This window comes from Glandiceps talaboti, chromosome 9, assembly GCF_964340395.1.
Source record: "Glandiceps talaboti chromosome 9, keGlaTala1.1, whole genome shotgun sequence".
Classification (NCBI taxonomy): domain Eukaryota; kingdom Metazoa; phylum Hemichordata; class Enteropneusta; family Spengelidae; genus Glandiceps; species Glandiceps talaboti.
In genome coordinates this window covers 25019063-25041296 of record NC_135557.1, presented here as the reverse complement: position 1 = coordinate 25041296, position 22234 = coordinate 25019063, and the positions used below count along the sequence as shown (strand labels likewise).

Sequence of the window (22234 nt, the reverse complement as noted above, 5' to 3'; positions counted from 1 at the left end):
TATTAGTTGGTACATTATAACTAACCATGTAGATGGAACTTGGTAAAACCACACTTGTGTTGCGACGCAAGGTTCATCAACTGAACTTTCACCCATTATTCCTACACATCTATGAAAATCAGCTATTGTGGAGATTGTGTGTAATACATTTTTCAAGGATAAAACTTCAAATCTACATTTCTACAGGTAGCATCTGATTGGAAATGTCATATAATAGAATCCTTGAATGCTTGAACAACAAGTGTAACAGCTGCAATTATTGTTTCACTCAACCAAGTAACAATGAGATTCAACATATTCACTACTAATAATGGAGAACTAAACAGGCATATATATATATATACATATATATATATATATATATATATATATATATATATATATATATATATATATATATATATACATACATACATACATATATATATATATATATATATATATATATATATATATATATATATATATATATATATATATGCTATTTGTGCGTCCATCCGTCTTCAATCGTCCATCACTTCACCCACTCACCCATTCATCTAACTATCCATCCATCAATCCCACACATAGACATGCATGTATACACACACACAAACACACATACATACATACATACATACATACATACATACATACATACATACATACATACATACACACATACATACATACACACACAAACATACATACATACATACATACATACATACATACATACATACATACATAAATTTGCACACATTTTCATGTGAATAAGTGCAATTGGGCGTACACCATAAACGAGTTTACTCTTGCATTGAGCGACAGCGAGCGACTGTGTACGTAATTGTGTTTACGGAAAATATCGTATCATATATCGCAATACCTTGAATGAGTAGAAATTATATATTCTTCTTCCTTTCCGAACAAACACCCGACGACCTTTATATTACTGGCTAGGGTGTCAATAAAACGAGACTTGTCGATTTCTATTGTTATGTAGTAGGCAGGATTACAAATGTATTGTTACTTAGGGAGTCTGTACGGCACTCATGTTGCTTGCATCCAATTAGAAATATGTAATTCAATAAAGTGTATGTACATTGCTGAGTACGGTTGTGTAAATGATACTAAAAGCTTGGACACAGTGTCCTTACTTGACTCCAAAGACATTTGTCAAAGTTGCATTAATGGGAGCTTTAATTAAAGCACACGGTTAGAATTAGGTCAACTCTTGTGGTTACCATGGTGATCACAGCTCAGTATCAGCTATATAATTAGGCGTATTATTTCTATCGTTTCGCACGCGGGCAATAAATGTATTTGGATTATTCTTGATAATATATCTTCTGTACCGTAACGTACAGTAATACTGTGTCAACTTTTGTTTTCATTGAAATAATACAATCAAAAACATGTTGTTGTTTCCATCCGAGTTAACATCAAGATTTCAATCAATATGCAGCCAGTCAGCCGGCCGACAACGCTTTTAACGAATGGAAACACATACACAGGTAATCCAACCATAGAATTGGCAATCAGGGTATTGAATTGTATGTGATAAGATAAACATGTACAAACACGATACACAAACGTACAGTTTGATAATATGTATTGCAACGTGTGTGGGGGGAGGGGGAGGGGGTGTTTGTGTGTGTATGTCTATCGCCGTACACTTTCTCCTGCATTTGATAGTTTCCATATTCGAGTCAAGAAGTTCTAATTTACTCTTAAATGATCGTTTCGAAGTTTTTCAATAGTTTTTTGAAAACTAAATATAGTCAACACAACAACCATTATTAATTGTCAACAAACGCAGAAAGCAAAAATTTGCTGCGGAAAAGTACTGTTCTCAGGCTTTGTCGTAAATTTGTGCTGAATTAAAAATGCCTTCAACTATGTATAAGACGTATCACTTTATATACGTTATTTTATTATATTGTTTTGTTTAAATTCATTTTTTGGCGGCAATACATTCATAAAATGGTTTGTCGTGCAATTGCATTTTATTCGTTTATTTCCTTGCTTATTTCCTGATGTTATTAGATCAACAATTGATTGGTACATCCGTAATTGAAAATAGAGCAACGAACCATTTTTCTTTGCTATGGTGCTGGCTAATATGGTTAACACGCACACATGGTCGAAACCTTTCCTACTTCCTGTCAGTATAATCAATCTCATCTCCTCCACAACAACACTGCATCTGTCACCTGTTAACACTTATATTACCACTATAATAAAATGTCACATCTTTTCATACGTATCCCATTATACATCAGATTTTGTGAACGGGCTTCAGCAAATAATCAATGAATAGGGTTCATATTCAGACAGATGTAGGAAATATACTTGTATCTCATCAAATAATCATGTACAGTATCCCCTTTAAGTATATAGGAGCAGCTTAACCTTATATTGAATAAAGTTCGTCTACGTTGGATTGATTGTTCTTAGTTATAGAAATGATTATATATTTACCAGTGATAACTTCAACTGGTGCGCGCGCATACTGCATTTTCACTGTAGCATAAAACCGAAAACATTATTGAAAACCTACATTTTAATGATATGTAAATGAGCACGTGATCGTTCGCTAAAAATGAAATCGCGTGATCGAGCTGTGTAAATTTTAAGGTTTGTTATGGAGATTTGCCGTTTTTAGATAAACATATATGTACTAATAACAAAACCTCCTAGCACATGAGTGTAGGTGTTGTATACATGGAGTATTTATGCAGTAATACGCGCACAGAGATCACACGAATCACTCATGGCAAATACCCCAAGAACACCTTACTCACGTGTCATGAGGTTCTGTCATAGAATTCATGTGTTCTTATTTTAAAGGATAATTCCAAATATTACTAGAAATTTACAAATTATTCTGCTGATCTTCCAAATTAACATATAGCATTTGTTGATATATACGTTCTAATATAAGATATATATATATATATATATATATATATATATATATATATATATATATATATATACACACATATGTGTGTGTGTGTGTGAGTGTGTGTGTATGTGTGTGTGTTTGTGTGTGTGATTTAGGTAGGTGTATTTCTGATGCACCTTTTCAGTCTTCTGTTGAACCTACATGTATGAGATAGAATGCATCAAATTACATATAGGGTGATAGCATAATTTATTTTAAATACGACCTCATTGGAGTATTCCATGGATTATTGAAATCATAGAAAGGCTGTTATTATGATTTCATCACGACTTTTATAGACATGGTGGTACAAATATAATTAATGTTTCATACACCGTAATGATATCTATATTTTCATTTGTTGGGATTCAATAATAAAAAGATTATGGAATATGATATACTAGATAAACACGTGCCAAGGGAATGATAATGATATCAAACAATAATAAATACCAGAGAAATATCAATTATTGATGAAATGTTTTAGTAGTCACATATTATGACGGAAATGCATCGATACATATATACAAATGTTAGCTGTGACAGGTAATGTCAAATATATACACTCATATATTTTATACAACCATGCATACTCATACTTACATATGCATACCCATACAAACACCTATACCCACACATGCACATACATACATACATACATACATTACAATTCATGGTACTGTTCACCATTCGTAAAAGAAAACAATATTATACATGTGATTTTTAATGAATCAGTGACACAAACAAATACATGTAGTACGTGGTACAGTCTCCCGATGTGAACGTTACCCTTTGAAATTCGTCGTAGAAGCACGTTCTCAAATCGTGGATATCAAAGACTGTTATACAATGATGTTGAGAACTAAAATAACTCAGAAGACTGATTGGAATATGTCACCCCTAGTAAAATTGACAATAGTATCTTTCGGTTAAAAATATGTTTATCAAAACAAAACATTCGCAATCGTGTGATAAGCCATCACAATCATCATGTTTGATTATTGCGAAACGTGTGTATGGTATTCGACGATAGAGTTGAATTTATTAATGTGTTTTTGTGTGTGTGTTTGTCTGCCAACATAGATTTTGCAAAACGGGTCATTTTCGTACTTGCAAGAAATATGTAATAGCCCTCATTAGAAATTCCTAAATGACAAAGAAAAAAATGAATACATTCGTAGTTTATACATTTACAGTACTAGTGGCTACGTTTAATGAAATTCAAGATTTCGTCAAGAAGGTCAAAATTGTAAAGTTGAAACAATCAGTAACGAAGGTAATATAATACTTTGCACTAAAGAACCATAAAATATACATGATTCGAAATTAGGGTCATTATATGTGACCTGGTAAACAAAAGCATTGGGTACAAATAGATACATAGTGACCCTTTTGTCTGAAATACGACATAACAAACCGAAAAAAAACATCGATAGCCGTACTCATGTACGATTCTAAATTTTTGTTTTGTCTGAATTCACACCGAAGTCACTAGAGTAAGACAACGCATGCGTAAAGTGGTGTCGATCAGATTCAGCTGAAATTCCTCATTTCTCAACAAATTGCACAGCACGACACATACACATTCATCAACATGAAAGTATTGTTTGACTCTACTTCAAATGGTTGAAATAATAAGTCTAACCTAAATTCAAACACTATTGTAGCGATTGTAAAATTACCAATCACGTTAGATCCTATGAGTAAACCACATCAACTTATACCCATTGTCATTTATTGACCAATTCAAGAGTATAACGATAAAACCTCAAGTCACGACTGTGCAAGTGATAACATATTATGATTCTGCATTTCCTACTTTCAATTCAGGTTTTCCTTTAGGTAAACTATAACTGTTTTCTTCAATTTATAATAAAAATAAATCTAGCCCTGACGAAAGTATATTAATCGCAATAATTCACGATTGGTGATATGTATTCTCGAATTGGACGTTTTATTTGAAATAAAATACTCCTGTTTCTGCAATATTAATTTGTAAGAAATGCCTGATAAATGTTGAGTAGGGGAAATGAAATAATTGTTAATACCTTATTACTCTTAGGATGTGATAGAAAATACTTGTTTTACAAACGGAAGCAGCAGATGTTATGATGTTAGAAACTCTTCATTAGCTTGCATTTTATTCAATAATACATTCAGATGTCAATATTAATAAACAGTTCATTACTTTCTAATTACATTATCGTAACCTGTCTTATGAATTCGATTATTGCCAGTATAGAAAGATGGCTTCACTTATTTCTTAGTGCATAATAATAGAATGACTGAAAGTAAAACAATTAAACGTGTACTACTTACCGTAAAGGAGTGTTATGGTGTATGCTCCCGGTTGAGTCAATATAAACCTGTAAAGTAAAACAAACATACACGGGTTAAAATTTGCACGACCTTGAAAGTATACGTATCAATCAATCAATGAATCTATCTAAACGTCAATTGGTTGCTTTGTTTCCTGAGAACTAATTCGGGTGAAAGCAACAATAATAGATAATATATACTGAGCAAACAACGTTTTCGTTCACACTAATCAACAATGACTACACTACCATGGATAAGGAGCAAGGTGTATAAAGGTAATTCTAAAGAAATTTTGATTGTTGCTAAAATATTCAGTAGATGAACCGTGTTAGAACAAGATACATTTATATGTATGTATTTTTATATGTATGTATGTATGTATGTATGTATGTATGTATGTATATATGTATGTATGTATGTATGTGTGTGTGGGGGGGTTTGTGTGTGTATGTATGTATGTATGTATGTATGTATGTATGTATGTATGTATGTATGTATGTGTGTGTGTGTGTGTATGTATGTATGTATGTATGTATGTGTGTGTATGTATGTGTGTATGTGTGTATGTGTGTGTGTGTGTGTATGTGTGTTTGTGCGTGCTTGCCTGCCTGCCTGCATGTATGCATGTATGTATGTATGTATGTATGTATGTATGTATGTATGTATGTATGTATGTATGTATGTGTGGTTTAATATATTTGGACCTTAAAGGTATTGCGTTAAGGCACACATTGAATATTCAAAGGTGGCGATGGGAGATTCTTATCTTTAACAATGTAATGTGATGAATAAATAATAACATATAAAAACACAAAATCTACCAGATTAACGTATAAGGCGGCACTATAATTCTTCGCCCATTTACGTAATCGTTGCTGCTTAGAATTCTTAAGTGCAAGCCTTACAATCTTTCTCAGGTCATACATTTCCTAAGTCCTAAGTGATTACGACTTTACATGCTATATCACGTAGCTTTAATCTCAAACCCTGATTTACTACACCGTCACGGCAATTATCGTTTCAGTGCACGTGGAAATATTTAACAACACAAGAGTTAATGTCTGTCTTCAATATGGTTGACTTGTATTTGAAATGAAACAAGTGATTTATTCCAACCACTTCTAGAAAGCTTTCGTTTATTATAATTTTCTATGCAAGATCATAATAAATATCCGTTATATTTAAGGGAGTGTACAATGTACAATGTACAATGTACAATTGTACAATGGTAACTTCGGGATGGTTTGCATTTGCATGAAAAGGGTGTGTTTTCATCGTTGACCACCCTGCTAAAATGTATAAACTTCCTAGCCCCTCCCATATGATTTCTTGTTTGTTTTATGCCCTCCTCACATGAAATGCATAATACAGCTGTGTATTACACCGGAATCACGTGTTGACGAATAATCATCTGACATCCCCACAACCAATCAAGCAAATAGACATATTGGTTCCTTATATGACGAAACCACATCAACCACTATTACCATGTCCATGCCGCAATAGCTACATGAGTTAAAGTCAAGATGATGCCTCTCGTCAGAATACATAAACGCTAAAACTAAATCTCCTTCAGACTGAACACAGATTAATCGAAGACAAATCCTACAAATAAGAAATGTTTTATTTTCAAACTGATTTTAATGAAACCAAAAATAAATAAATTGAAAATTTCAACAACTCCACTTACAAAATATATAAAACCGAAATTCTGTATAACAATTATTGACTTGTAAATGGTAAAACACTTTGCATAATTATATCACATATTGAACTGTACTCAGTATCATCAAAGAATGATTGCACAAATTTAAAGTCAGTGTAATCACAAACTGACCGCACAAACTCATTATGTCTTATATTGACTTGTACTCGGCTTTGTCGTCGACTGATAACACAGATTCAGTGTAATGACACTGATTTCAAAAATCGTATGCCATCATAGATTGACAGTCCCTGTAATCAATATCATTTCAGACTGACTTGAACTAAAACGACGAATCTTTAACTACACATACTCGAGGTCCGGTTTTTTAAAGAAGTGACATAGTTTTGACTCATTTCATTCCCAGTAAACAATTATAGTCATATAAAATTGAGTAATGTTTAAGTCACCGCTAATGAAATATGACTACCTTGACACCCCCCCCCCCCCAAATCCTCCGGGCCGCCAGGAAGTTACAATTTGTGTACACTCTCATATCATTGAACACGTCCACTTCATGACTAATTACTAATGATTGAATTAAAGACTCACATTTCAACTCCTCCGTTCAAATCAAGTACTTGTTTTATACTGTTTTATACTATTGTTTTATAAGTATTGCTAACCAGATTTAAACTGAAAGCCTTCCGTAAAGGGAGAGAATATTGAATCATTGTGAACTGAATGATTTCATAGCACATATAGGAACGAGGTCGATTGGCAAGGTGAACACATTGTATGATTGTATATTTGATAAATTATGTAGATTAGGTAGATACTTTGTCTGCGTGGTTAGTTGTGTTTGGTTTACAAACAAAACTTTAAGAGGAAGTTGGAACTCGACTCTGATATTGTCCTTTTCTTGTTGTAGAGGTAGTACAATACAATAATTCTCGGATAAAATAACATCAATTCATAAACAACTAAGGGTAAGGTTTCATGGGTAGTTGTTGGACAAAACAGTCAATAACCATATTTTTTTGAGTTTATCGGTACTGTTATGTCAACTCCATAAAACAACAACAACAACAACAACAACAACAACAACTTGGAAAATCGTTTACTTTTATCTTATATGTAGTACATACATACATACATACATACATACATACATAAGCTATATTGTTGGCACAATTGCAACACGACCTATGTTTTTGTCATAATGACAATGCTTCGTATTGTAATATTAGATGGAATGTAACCTATTCGTTCTCGATCAATTGATAAAGAAAATGGCGTCCATCACATGGCTGTACGTACGTACGTACGTACGTATGTGAGCTTGCACTGTAGACGAAAATGGTGCTTGCTTTGATTTATAACATTCTAATGATGAAGTCGTTCATCTTACATGTCGTTGAAAGTAACACTATAAATAACGTGTACGAGTACTTACCAAATGCTCGGAATATGACTGACTCAGTGTTTGAGTGCAGACGCTGTGCTAAAAACTCGTTCAATTCACTTTGAATACTGGAGAAAGTGGCCCCACTCCAAAAGTGGCCCTTTCCCCTAAACATCACCACAACTAATGCTGATTCGGAATCATAATCAGACTTTGTAATCACACAAGTACAGTCAGGACAGTAAGATACATAGTGGAAGGTTGCTTGAAGTGAAATACATGTAAATATAGATTTCCTATAGCGATGATCTTGACGATATTACACGTATGTACATGCAGACGAGGAGAGTGATGATCACTGTACTGCAGCCTAACAAATCAAACATTTCACCATACGTATATACGTATCTATGTACGTCTAGAATCAAAATGTTTGATTTTTGGCTAGCTGTGCATTTGATAAAGTTCCGTCCATAAACACTTGTAAAAGATTAATAAATGAACGTGACTTTGGTCGTGTTCATGGGCAAAATTTGTACAGTGAGTTTTCCCGAGTGGGGCCGCTTTCTCCTGATACCTTCACTTGCACAACAACGAGGGCAGCCTTTAATGTCCATGACCATCTTGTGTACAATGTACAGAAAATATGCCAATATCTTATTAAAAATTAAAGATACATCAATACAATTTTCACGACAAATACAAAATTATATTGCATTTAAAGGGTGCACTCTTGAGATATAACCTAATTACTGAAAACAATTAATTACGTTAATTGCTCATTAATGTTTGAGGCGAATTTTACCAAAACTTCAACAGTTCTTGCCATTACTCAACGGAACACTTGTGCCAAATTTCGTTTGAATTGAGCCAGCCGTTTCGGAGAAAACGGTGACACACACACACACACACACACACACACACACACACACACACACACACACACACACACACACACACACACATACTTCAGCCCTAATATATCTCCCTCCTTACGGAAGGAAAAAACACAGATGGGGAGGTCGGGTTTGTTGTTAGTTGTTAGTTGTTGTTTCACTAAAGGCGATCTCAAATCACATAGTGTGTAATTAATACACGACTTAGGTACCGCGATTACTCGCAAATAAGGGTTCGGCGAATGACCCTATTAGAGATGCCATTTGGTATTTATCATTTCTGAATCTCTCTTTCATTATGATAGCATTGCTTCATTCAGTATAGAACGGTTTAATCAGCATGTGTGAATACTTCCATCTATCACTGTCCATGAAGCTCATTCCACGCAAATTGATTCTTTAATACTTCGATGGAAAATGATGTTTATCACATTGCACTGCAATAAATTTCAACAAGAGGGAATACAGTTTCCCCCAACATAATCAAAAAGACAAAAAAGACAGGGCGTGGGGATGGTATTCGACATGAATTGGATAGATTTATTATGGAAAGAAAAGAAAAATACAAAACAAACATTTCTGTACTAATACATTTTGCCAGACTATTGCCATTGAGGCAACGACAGTGTAGAGTGAGTGTTGAAACCAGAAAAGAAATATACAATATATGTTTATAAGAGACGTAATTTTTCTGTTACGACGACATTGTATCTGTTTAAGAAGTGAACGGCATTTGTCACGACGTTTGAAAGTGAAGTCAGATCCAGATGACGACTTTAAGTTGTACAGGGCTGCATTGTTGTGTTTTCTTAATTCTGGAATGTTATGTTATTCATATGTAGATATGAGAAGAGAGTTCAACTGGCGTGATGTATCATCAAGGAATGAGCGCCATTCAGAAGCTACATGAGGGTCAATAACAGATGGTTTTGGAACTGAGAGTTGTAATGCTTTTGTGATTATTCTCTTTTGATGACAAGTTTTAGAGTATCGTATATTTTCAACGAATCGAGTAAGTTTCTTGGCTGATGAGATTGCTGCAGAATATTCTGGTGTGTAATCCATAGTGGTAATATATATATATATATATATATATATATATATATATATATATATATATATATATATATATATATATATATATATATATATATATATATGTTGAAGGTAGAAGAAAAACAAGTAGGGTTTTTCGTCTCTACAAGCCTGTTTCGTGAGTAAATCAATCGTCAGGAGATGCTGACTACCCTCAACATATACTCCGCTTTGCGTGCAGACTTATCGAGCACTGTGCTACGGATAAATCTTACCACTGACTTCCCATATATATATATATATATATATAGAGAGAGAGAGAGAGAGAGAGAGAGAGAGAGAGAGAGAGAGAGAGAGAGAGAGAGAGAGAGAGAGAGAGAGAGAGAGAGAGAGAGAGAGAGAGAGAGAGAGAGAGAGAGAGAGTTTCATTCTTCTTTCGCCAAGTAGAATGTCATATATATATATATATATATATATATATATATATATATATATATATATATATATATATATATAGTTTTGGTAGTACTGGAACTCTTTCTTGGGTGTAACTCGGAGTTTCACGCATATTGCGATCATCAGACACTCTGATGATCGCAATATGCGTGAAACTCCGAGTTACACCCAAGAAAGAGTTCCAGTACTACCAAAACTATTACGCTCTGCCACTGCGGTATAGAGCACTGTCTTAGCAGATTGATACTCACCGAGTTATATATATATATATATATATATATATATATATATATATATATATATATATATATATATATATATATATATACATGTATATATATATATATATATATATATATATATATATATATATATATATATATATATATATATATATATATACATTGACAATACAACTAACATCATCATGTAAGAAAAATGGAATGTTACACAGATTAAAAGAAGTAATTCAATGAAATCAAACCAAATCACATAAATACTATTCATGATTGGGATTACAAATGTTATCGTTTTTATGCTAATTTATGATTTAACAAGTTTAAGTTTGAAATGAGAAAACGCCTGCCGTTCACCACATATCATTAACATGATCTGTAAAGATTTTAATATTTTAAGAGTAATTGTACACCATATGCTTAGAACGTTTTTTGCAATGGCAATCAATGATTCATGCTTCCATCGAAATAAGATATTGCCTTATAAGCCGCTGCATGTCTTTTCCCCGTAATATAGGTTGGTACAGTTGATGAAGTTGAACATTAGGGGTAACAATATTATCTTTGTAAAATCATGATCATTTTATAAAAGTACGATATTTTAGTAACTTTCTATGGTAAATATGTTATATGGTGTGTGAGCCATCATACGAAACTACTAACTACTGTATATTCGTTACTTTGCTAAATCAAAACTGTATAGTGGAAGAGGTGAACAGCAAAACCAATTCTAAGTCATATAGGTCTTTGAAAGGTATGTTGCTTCAGCAGGCTTTGCTTGAATATAATACAGCACAGTTGTGTCTTTTACCTTAAATATCACGAATGTGTCAGCTTAACTTCGTATACTGTCATTGAATAAAATGAGCATTATTGTCACATCCTCGACATATGTTATTTCTTTGGTATCTTGACGAAACAATGTATGAATGGTTAGCAAAAGTGTCTACATATGATACAAAGAAGGAAAGAAGAAAACCGCAGCTATTCTGACCCATGGGTCGCTTGTTTAGATAATTGCCCACCTTGCGGACAATCATTTCTTACTCTATTGTTAAGTTAATATATCCTCGGAGTACCAATACACAATATCAAAACAAACATGGGGGCGTCAACTATGCAAAGGCATGGTCTTGGGGGGGGGGGGGCAAAGTGTCGTGGAGACCTCGGAGTAGCAATACACAATATCAAAACAAACATGGGGGCGTCAACTATGCATAGGCATGGTCTTGGGGGGGGGGGCAAAGTGTCGTGGAGACCTCGGAGTAACAAAACACGAGATCACAACAAACATGGAGGAGTCAACTATGCATAGGCATTGTCTTTTTGGGTGGCAAAGTGTCGTGGAGACCTTGGAGTAGCAATATACAAGATCAAAACAAACATGGAGGCGTCAACTATGCATAGGCATGGTCTTTTGGGGGGCAAAGTGTCGTGGAGACCTCGGAGTACCAATACACAAGATCAAAACAAACATTGGGGCGTCAACTATGCATAGGCATTGTCTTTTTGGGTGGCAAAGTGTCGTGGAGACCTTGGAGTAGCAATACACAAGATCAAAACAAACATGGAGGCGTCAACTATGCATAGGCATGGTCTTGGGGGGGGGGCAAAGTGTCGTGGAGATCTCGGAGTAGCATTACACAAGATCAAAACAAACATGGAGGCGTCAACTATGCATAGGCATTGTCTTTTTGGGGCAAAGTGTAGTGGAGAATGATCGTTTGACTGTCTGAGTTAGCGTGAAGTGAATTTTGATTCACTACCATGGTGAAAGACTTTGAAAATATTATCACATTTACGAGTGTAGTGAATCATATGAATGTGTGGCTTTAGCACAAAGAGTAGCTCGTCAATTGATTGACCGCGATTATTTTCCATGGTTTTCTAGGACCATGTGATCCCTGCTTGAATGTAGCAGCAACAACTGTAGGTACAATGTTTAATTGGAAGCAAGCACTACCTATTCAGATCTCAATCGTAAAGTTGGATTGATTCGTCTGCTAAATTACACCTTCCTTACCAACAATCGGACATTTTCTAACTCCAACATTAATTACAGAGCCTTCAAGACCCATGAGATGTTCAGAGGCACCCCAATCGCGTCAAAATCGGCAAAAGAAGCAACGCATTTTGAAACGGGTAGTATCCTGACAAAACGGTTTGATGGAAAATCCAGGTATTTGAGATATTTTGATTAAAATCAAATGAAAATTCGAAAATTCTCACACTCTGAACAGGGTTACAACTCAACCTACCAAAGTTAATTCGTAATCTCTTTGAAAAACCAAACATTTTGAAGGTATTTATGTGATTAACATTACATTTCCTGGAGAACGCCATTTTTCAGATTTGTGCTGAAGTCTACTACCCTTTTCCCAACAAACAGACAAGTGTCATCGAGGGCAAATGATGTGTAGCATTATAAAGTATATTACATTTCTTGTTGTCTGTCCTTAATGAAAAGTGGCTGCTTACTTCAGCTTTATAGTGTGCTATAATCCAACATGGTGCCGGTCACAAAAAATCACACAGAATAGAAAAGAATGTGTATTTACTTGAAATTAACAAATCTGAGCAAGCTACTCTCTGGATATCTACATGTTACATATCAAAGCAGGCTGACAAGTAGTATTTGAGAAGTTGAAAATATCATTTTTGACGAAAATGCCGAAAAAAAACTAAAAATGGCACAGATCAACTTGGCATGAACAAATTTGAATAGCCTCCCCCAAGAGACATGCAGAGTAAATATCAAAGTATTCTGACTGTCGGTTTCGGAGAAGAAGATGAAAATTATAAAAAGACGGAAGACAGACGAGAGACATCGACGTAGAATCAACCTAAACCAAAAACGCATCATTGTTCGCAGATCTAGAATCGCCGCGCGCACTTCTCTTGGCATGATGACTGCACAGACACGCTTGGCTGGCAAGACTCGAACGTGTAAACAGTTGGACATATCTCCACTAAATATCGACTCTATGTGTTTACCCCATGGTGAATTAGCGATCGATCATATGTAACACGTCAGGCGCATCGCTTGTTTAATGTAACCAGTCAAGATAGAACCGTAACCATGACAACATCAAGTAATATTTTTATTGAACGTACCCTGTCTATTTTTTAGCAGTACTGGAAAATATTATCCACACCCTCTCTGCACTGATGTGTCAAGACAACGTAATTTGTGAGGCTAATTATAATGTTTGTAAATGAGGTTTTGTATAATATACGTTACACAAACAGGGCTTGAGGCAGTGGATGTCAACGCGATACATTTCATATCTCTTAAAATCTTCCAACACAGTAAAGTGAAACCAGACAGTGTCATCAATAGGACGTAATATATGAACCGCTGTACTTTCTCATTTGAAAGCTAATCCCCACCAGATAATGTAAAGCTTATATCAGAACAATTCTGATTACTATGAACATTCAAGGCCATATCTAAATTCTCTCGTTTATTAGCTACGTAAAGTTGAAATCATACTGTGTAACCATGTGTACTTGATGCATTTTGGGTAGTGTATCAAAGCACCAAATGTTGTTGTCTTTTCTAACAATCCCTTTGATACACGTACAAAGTCATTACATTATCCTGTGATTTGAACAATGGCGCAATTTCACTCATTGGGTATGACAAAAGATATAATTTCGTCTCTGACGCAGTTGAAAAGATTGATGTAATGCAATATATGTTGACTATAAAGGCAAGCAGCGTTATACATACTATTTTCATACATCATGTACCTGCATTCCAGGAAATTATTTGAAATCTAAACGCGTGTTTGATAAACTGCCAGGTATGTTTTGTGATATGCAGGCATAGTGGTACAGGATTTGGTGTTTTATAGATTTCCGTTAGACTAAGTTGGTGATGTAAAAACATTGATCCACTGATCAAAGCAGATTTCATTTCGAAATATTTTAATGTATCGTGTTAAAAGCTATAAGGAAAAACTACAATGTTACTACGATACATGTAATGACTCTGGTTTTAATACTCACCGCTTAGCAACTGAAGAATAAATTCAGGAACTGACACTTGCTTGAAATTACTGGACGATGCAATTGTTCCGAACGTTGACTGGGTTGTTTTGTAGATGAACTGTCATTCCTTACGCTCTCTTCTTTGTACTTTGAGTAGACAGGAAGCGATTATTGGTTTTAATGCCATGGTCACGTGAAAGCCGTGGTAAGGGAGCACCAAATCTTCAAAGATGGTGATTAGACACCTATGGTCCGCTAAACAATCTAAATGTCTGTAGCGCAAGAACACTGTAGCGCCGATTAGAATGTTTTTGCTAAAAGTCTAGTCCATCTAACAAACCATACGCGTTCTTGTGACACTGGCTGGTAAGGAGCACTGCAAGGTTTGGGGTCGACACCGCGTGTAGGGTCTTGTAGAATGTCGTGCGAATTGAAACTATTGTGGTTTGGATAAAATATACAGCTACGATACAGCTAGATGTCTTCCGACTGAATGCTACGTTCAATGCAACTCCTATTCATTTTACAAGGCTAATTTCAAATCATTGTTATTCCCAAAGACCCCTTAGTATAGCAGTTAAAACACATCATGATGTATGCGTGGCGCTGTGTCACTCAAGCCTGTTATATTCATAAAACAACGCTCGCAGGGATTGAAATAATCCATAACATGTAATATCGTCACGGTTGTTGTGAATTTCTACAAAAAGAATACACATGGCAATTTAAAATCAAGGTATACCTTGGCCATAGTACAATCATGACCTTTTTTTCCTTATTCTACCTATATTAGCTGTAAAATTACATCACACACACACACACACACACACACACACACACACACACAAATCCACACTAAGTTCATCTGAAATGCCACTTTCAACAATGTTCTAGTCGAATGAACGTTTAATTAATACAGAATAACAAGTGGTGTATTTTTTTAATAATGAAAAAGTAATTACATGATCGACACATACATAATGCCCGTATGTAGATTTTGCAAAAGGCATTTTTATTGTTATGTTGCCTAATAACTAGTAACAAATGATTAAAATTACATTTCAGTAAACTTCATTTATTTACAGCCATCTCTTTCATTAATGGCAACTTAAATATTCGTTTTCCTCTAAATGAAAAATAAGATAAATAATAAAAAAATAAAAAATAGAAATATATACAGTCCAATGAATGAATAAACGAATATAAATTAATGCATTTCTGAACAAACGATTCGCTGAATGAATGAATAACGAAGTAAATAGTAATATAAAATTTAGATAACTGAATGTTTACAATTAATATGATTTAGAATATGTTCCAATTTTATTAGTTGCAAGTCAACTCTTGGAATAGCAGATGGCTATTAAAACAGTGTATAAGGTCGTCATATTTCTAGCCCCGTGTTCATTAACTGTAGCAAAGATTTAGCTCAAATGTCTGTCAGTGTTTCGTCGAATCATACACTACCCAACATCCTTTGCTAATGAATATCCAATCAGTTCCTGTCGCCATAAGGACGAATGAGGACACGCGCATGCGTACCTATTCACATTTCTACTGTGAGAGCCGCCAGCGGTATATGACTTTCTCGAATGTCATTTTTTGGAATGTTATTCATCAAAAACAGAGCAAACAAAATGCATACTCAGAGAAGATACATATAAACAAAATTGTGTACACATATATTTTGTTATATCTTTGCTTAGTTGTTTGTCTATCAAAGAAATTTTGCCTGTATAGAAAATGCAATGTATTATTTACTTTGAACATATGGCAATATGATATATGGATATTTAGCTCAATGTATTATTAATTTCCCATTCCTAACAGTTGTCTATGCGTATACGTTGACTTTTAACATATCAGTTTATTTGTGCCGTATGTATGTATGTATGTATGTATGTATGTATGTATGTATGTATGTATGTATGTATGTATGTATGTATGTATGTATGTGTGTGTGTGTATGTATGTATGTATGTATGTATGTATGTATGTGTGTATGTATGTATGTATGTATGTATGTATGTGTATGTATGTATGTATGTATGTATGTATGTATGTATGTATGTACATATATATGTACGAATGTATGTATGTATGTATGTATATGTATGTATGTATGTATGTATGTATGTATGTATGTATGTATGTATGTATGTACATATATATGTACGAATGTATGTATGTATGTATGTATGTATGTATGTATGTATGTATGTATGTATGTGTGTATGTATGTATGTATGTATGTATGTATGTATGTATGTATGTATGTGTTTTTATGTCTTGAATGTCTTGAATGATATTAAAATATTACCATTACACATTTAAAATAACTGACTTTGTTAAATTTTCTTGTTTTGTCGTAAGTAAATGTCATACTTTGCTGAATATTTTAACCCCGTTGAAAGCCAATATGTAAACCAATATCGTGTACGTGGGTTTTGTAAGGTATCAGCACAGCACGATAAATAATGTATATATTTCATAGCTTTAAAGGATAGGATGACATCACACGAGTAGAATAAATTATCGTCAAAATCATCCGTCCTATCTATTTTCAGTCAGTACCAAACAACATTTATCAGTTATGTAAAGTATCCAAGTCTAGATAACAAACAAGCAGCATTTAGCCTGTTTATTACTGATGTACAGTAAAAAACTATAATTTATTTGATTCACTATGTTGTCTGAATTTTTTTCAGGAACCGATGACAAGCTGTGCCTTTTATTTAGGTACCTAACGAAGTGACTATGTTCATTGCCTTCTTTCTGTTTCTCTTCTGGTACGAACGAAAACGTATTTAATTTCATCATTATATTGTGTATTGCCGAGAACACTGGGAAATTGGTATATTCTGTTTTTTTACTCTGTGTTTTAGATACCTTTAGATAGTATGTATGTCATTTCCCTTGCCTTTAGTCACCTGGAAGGAGGTGGTAGTGGTAATGGAGCTATTACATAGGAATTCGTCCATCTGTCCATAAAACGTCCATGCTCTAGACATGCAATATCCGATTTCTTCCAAACATGGCACGAAGGTAATATGTCATTTGGGGCATATGCGCGTCACTTTATTTCGGGACATAGTGAATGTTGGACATATTTGTAGTTAAAAATAAAAATATGTTTTGCATAACTCAATAACTGCATAGAGACTCCATACACATCTAACATCCTATTACAAAAAAACAACATTGTTCGAGGAGCAATGGGACGGGGGCGTCATGTGTGTGTGTGGGGGGGGGGTGCAACTAATCTAGATGCTAGACCTCGGGCTTTTTCCAGAAAGGTGCAGTCCAGTGCTATCATCCTCATAAAAGACCTTCGGTTGCCATCACAGTGAGCGGAATAGCAGGAGGGGTCTAGTAACAAGACTAGAGTGCAACAGGCCTAGAACCGTATAAAGACACTAGTATTAATGTCTGACTTTGACCGTTAGGGTCACAGGGTGGACGAAAGCGTCAATCTTGCTTACGCTAATGACTAATTATGTGTAGTATTTCAAATGTTTAGGTTCTATGTTGTGTCCTCATTTTAACAATATTTAACTTGCAATGTCACTATACGAAAAGTAATATTTGACCATGTCTTTCCAATGCATATCGTACAACCCCTGGACAGAGATAGTGGTTAGGTGGGTCACAGGTAGGGTATAGGTTGGGTTAAGGTGGGTAAGTTGGATTTTTTGTGTAGTGTCTGTATATATATATATATATATATATATATATATATATATATATATATATATATATATATATATATATATATATATATATATATATATATATATATATATATAACTCGGTGAGTATCAATCTGCTAAGACAGTGCTCTATACCGCAGTGGCAGAGCGTAATAGTTTTAGTAGTACTGGAACTCTTTCTTGGTTGTAACTCGGAGTTTCACGCATAGTGCGATCGTCAGACAACTATATATATATATATAGTCTGTTTATTTGTTTGTTTTTTTGTTTGTTTGCCTGTCTGTCAGTCCGTATGTATGTATGTATGTATGTATGTATGTATGTATGTATGTATGTATGTATGTATGTATGTATGTATGTATGTATGTATGTGTGTATGTGAGTGTATGTATGTATATATATATATATATGTATATATATATATATATATATATATATATATATATATATATATATATATATATATATATATATATACCCTAAATAGAAAGAAGTTATGTTTGATCAAAATCAGATAAAAACGAGCATTGTTACTTGTCTGTGTAGCTGCAATTTGAGTGTGGGTAGCTATATCGACTAGTCTTGCAAGTATTGCAGTAATTCTTCTAGCAAAACAGCCTTTCATATTATTCACATATCTTATAGCCTTATCCATGGATGATCTACAAAGATAGCTTACCCCTTTGACCTATCACACCTCAATTACTCAAGCAAAAACATATGCTTTCCTTGCGTACTTACATCTTATCAGGCTCTTACATCTAGCCCTAAATGTGTTATTAGCCGATATGACAAGCACATGCTATACATTAAACATAAGGACAAGACACATTTCACAGCAAAGGGATTTAAAGAAATGAAGCCTGATTGTATGTGGGTATTTTAAGTCAGGGATACATTTTCTCCGACATAGGACACTGCTTTGACTGAAATAGTTATATGCTTAAGAACCAGGATATACATAAGTTGATAGCAATGAATATGCCATTTCCCAAATAACGTATACATATCAACGGTGTTGTATATATATATATATATATATATATATATATATATATATATATATATATATATATATATATATATATATATATATATATATATATATATATATATAGTTGACAGGGTGTTGATATAACCACATCAAAGTGCTCAATACGGTTAGTAGAGCGAATGTAGATGTATGTATGTATGTATGTATGTGTGTATGTATGTATGTATACTATGTATGTATGTATGTATACTATGTATGTATGTATGTATGTATGTATGTATGTATACTATGTATGTATGTATGTATGTATGTATGTATGTATGTATGTATGTGTGTATGTATGTATGTATGTATGTATGTATGTATGTATGTATGTACATGTATGTATGTATGTATGTATGTATGTATGTATGTACATGTATGTATGTATGTATGTATGTATGTATGTATGTATGTATGTACATGTATGTATGTATGTATGTATGTATGTATGTATGTATGTACTCAGCTATCCCTTTCGAAAAAGAAACAGATTAAATCTACGTTTGGTAGACATGACTATATAGGCAGTCATCATGATCAGGAAACCAATCATCCAATTAAGACGTGTACTTTTGTTCTTAGACTCACACATGCCGTCAAGTATGTTCTCAGCGATACGCAACACTTGTAATAATCCCAGCAGACTCCCAAATAAAGCATGGTGCCAGTACATAAACTGCGTTTAAAACCACTCAACATGAAGTATGGCTAGGCTTTCTCCACTTTCTCCATCACTTTTCAAGCTTTTTGAAAAGCTATCGAACTGAATTTCAATTTGCAATTCCGCCAGACGCATTATTTCTTGTCTGTCTGTCTGTCTGTCTGTCTGTCTGTCTGTCTGTCTGTCTGTCTGTCTGTCTGTCTGTCTGTCTGTCTGTCTGTCTGTCTGTCTGTCTGTCTGTCTTTCTTTCTTTCTTTCTTAGGTAAGAGTGCACACCTAGGACCATTTGACTTAGGTATGGGTGCACCTCTTGACCGGTTGACTTAGATAAGAGTGTACCTCTAGGACGAATTGACCTAGGTAATAGTGTAAATCTACGATAATTTTCCATGAAAATTAAATTCTTGAAATCTGTGTGACTTTACCTCATGAAAGTTTGCTTACTTTGAAATAGTGAAAGAAAAATGAGGGTTCTCCGCATCGTATAAATTCATGGAAATTGGCATTTTCTTTTAGTATGGAATTGGCATTCTTTTATCTATGGAAATCTGAAATGACTTATTTTTAACTGAGAATGGATTTGAGTTTTCCACATAAGGTTAGTGTACAGTAACAACAGAAACTTTAAAACTGATATTTCCGAGTCTTGCACTATGTTGATATAATTATTGCATTGTGTTCTCTGGTGGAATTTATCGGAGATTTCAAGTGGATTTTGATTTGCACCTTAGTTCCTTAAGTAAAACTGAATATCGTTTGTATATTGTATAAGATTGAAGGTTTTTGTCTTCGTAATAAAATAATAACTACTTTATGTCTCTTATTTCTTAACAATGTATACTACTGTTTATTTATTTTGCAACAAATTGGATTTGTGTCTTATAAGCCCAAGGGGCTGGATGTGGCAAGTTTTAATAACAATTGTATCAGATCATATATACAAATGTATACTTTAAGTCCACATAGGACACGTTAATAAATAAAATACAACAACTACGTGACGATTTGCTATGCTATTTAGATTATATAACATTGACTGATTCGAACAATTGATGACTATAGTTTATAACCAGAGAAGACGAAGTGTCCTCAATAAATCAAATCGGAATCCAGGTAAACTAATACATATATCTGAAAATGGGTGAGTAGACATGTTTCATCAAGAACAGTTGTTAACAGTAGTCCAGGGTTAAGAATGTGTCAGCACCGTTGCAATTTATTACTTTCAACACGCCTAAACAGAAGAAAGAAAATACAAACCAATGCAGATATTTTATATTACTTATTCTTTTTTTCTATAAAATTGAACGTTGAATCAGTAGATTACTGTGTCGTCTCTTTCTTTCAAACCCTACACTGTTCTTCTTCGACCTGCATTTGATTATATAATGACATATTTCTCGATACGATCTTTCATCTGCAGTTTACTTGGTACTACATGAATGTAGCTGCCATCTAAATTTACGCTTCAGTAAGTCAACGAGTACTTTACCTACCATACTGTTGAGAAGAATAAGTCAAGAGGTGTGATCATCCGATATTGTGTTTCTCGTTACATGTATAATGTATGGAGAAATATGGTACTATAGGTATATACAAGTTTCATGATGTTAACATGGCCGTCTTGCTTGAGAAAACAAAACAGGTGAAAGCCATGCATGATTCCTGGAGGCATCCATGTGTAATTGTGATAGCTACTATTAGAATGCAACACTCGTCTGAACGAACTATTGATTTCCACGTCCTACAAGTTATTACCGAACTTCAATCCCTACAGTATATATACATATATTTGCAATCAAACAAACAAAGGTCATATTGGATATGTGACAGTACGTTGTACATCAATAAGAGATTTGTGTTGTAATATATGACGGAGATTGATTTGGAGGGGTATTGGGTTGTCTATAAACCTT

General features: G+C 34.1%; 1 long non-coding RNA gene across 1 annotated transcript in view; it reads right to left on the bottom strand.

Moving 5' to 3' along the window:
* Positions 1-15054, bottom strand: part of LOC144439711 (uncharacterized) — a 33042-nt gene extending 17988 nt beyond the window's left edge. Inside the window, exons 1-2 of the long non-coding RNA XR_013481144.1 lie at positions 14930-15054; positions 5246-5292 (exon numbers count right to left, since the gene is read on the bottom strand). This is a non-coding gene — a long non-coding RNA (uncharacterized LOC144439711). The remainder of the gene's footprint in view (positions 1-5245; positions 5293-14929) is intronic.
* Between the last annotated feature and the right edge of the window lie 7180 nt (positions 15055-22234).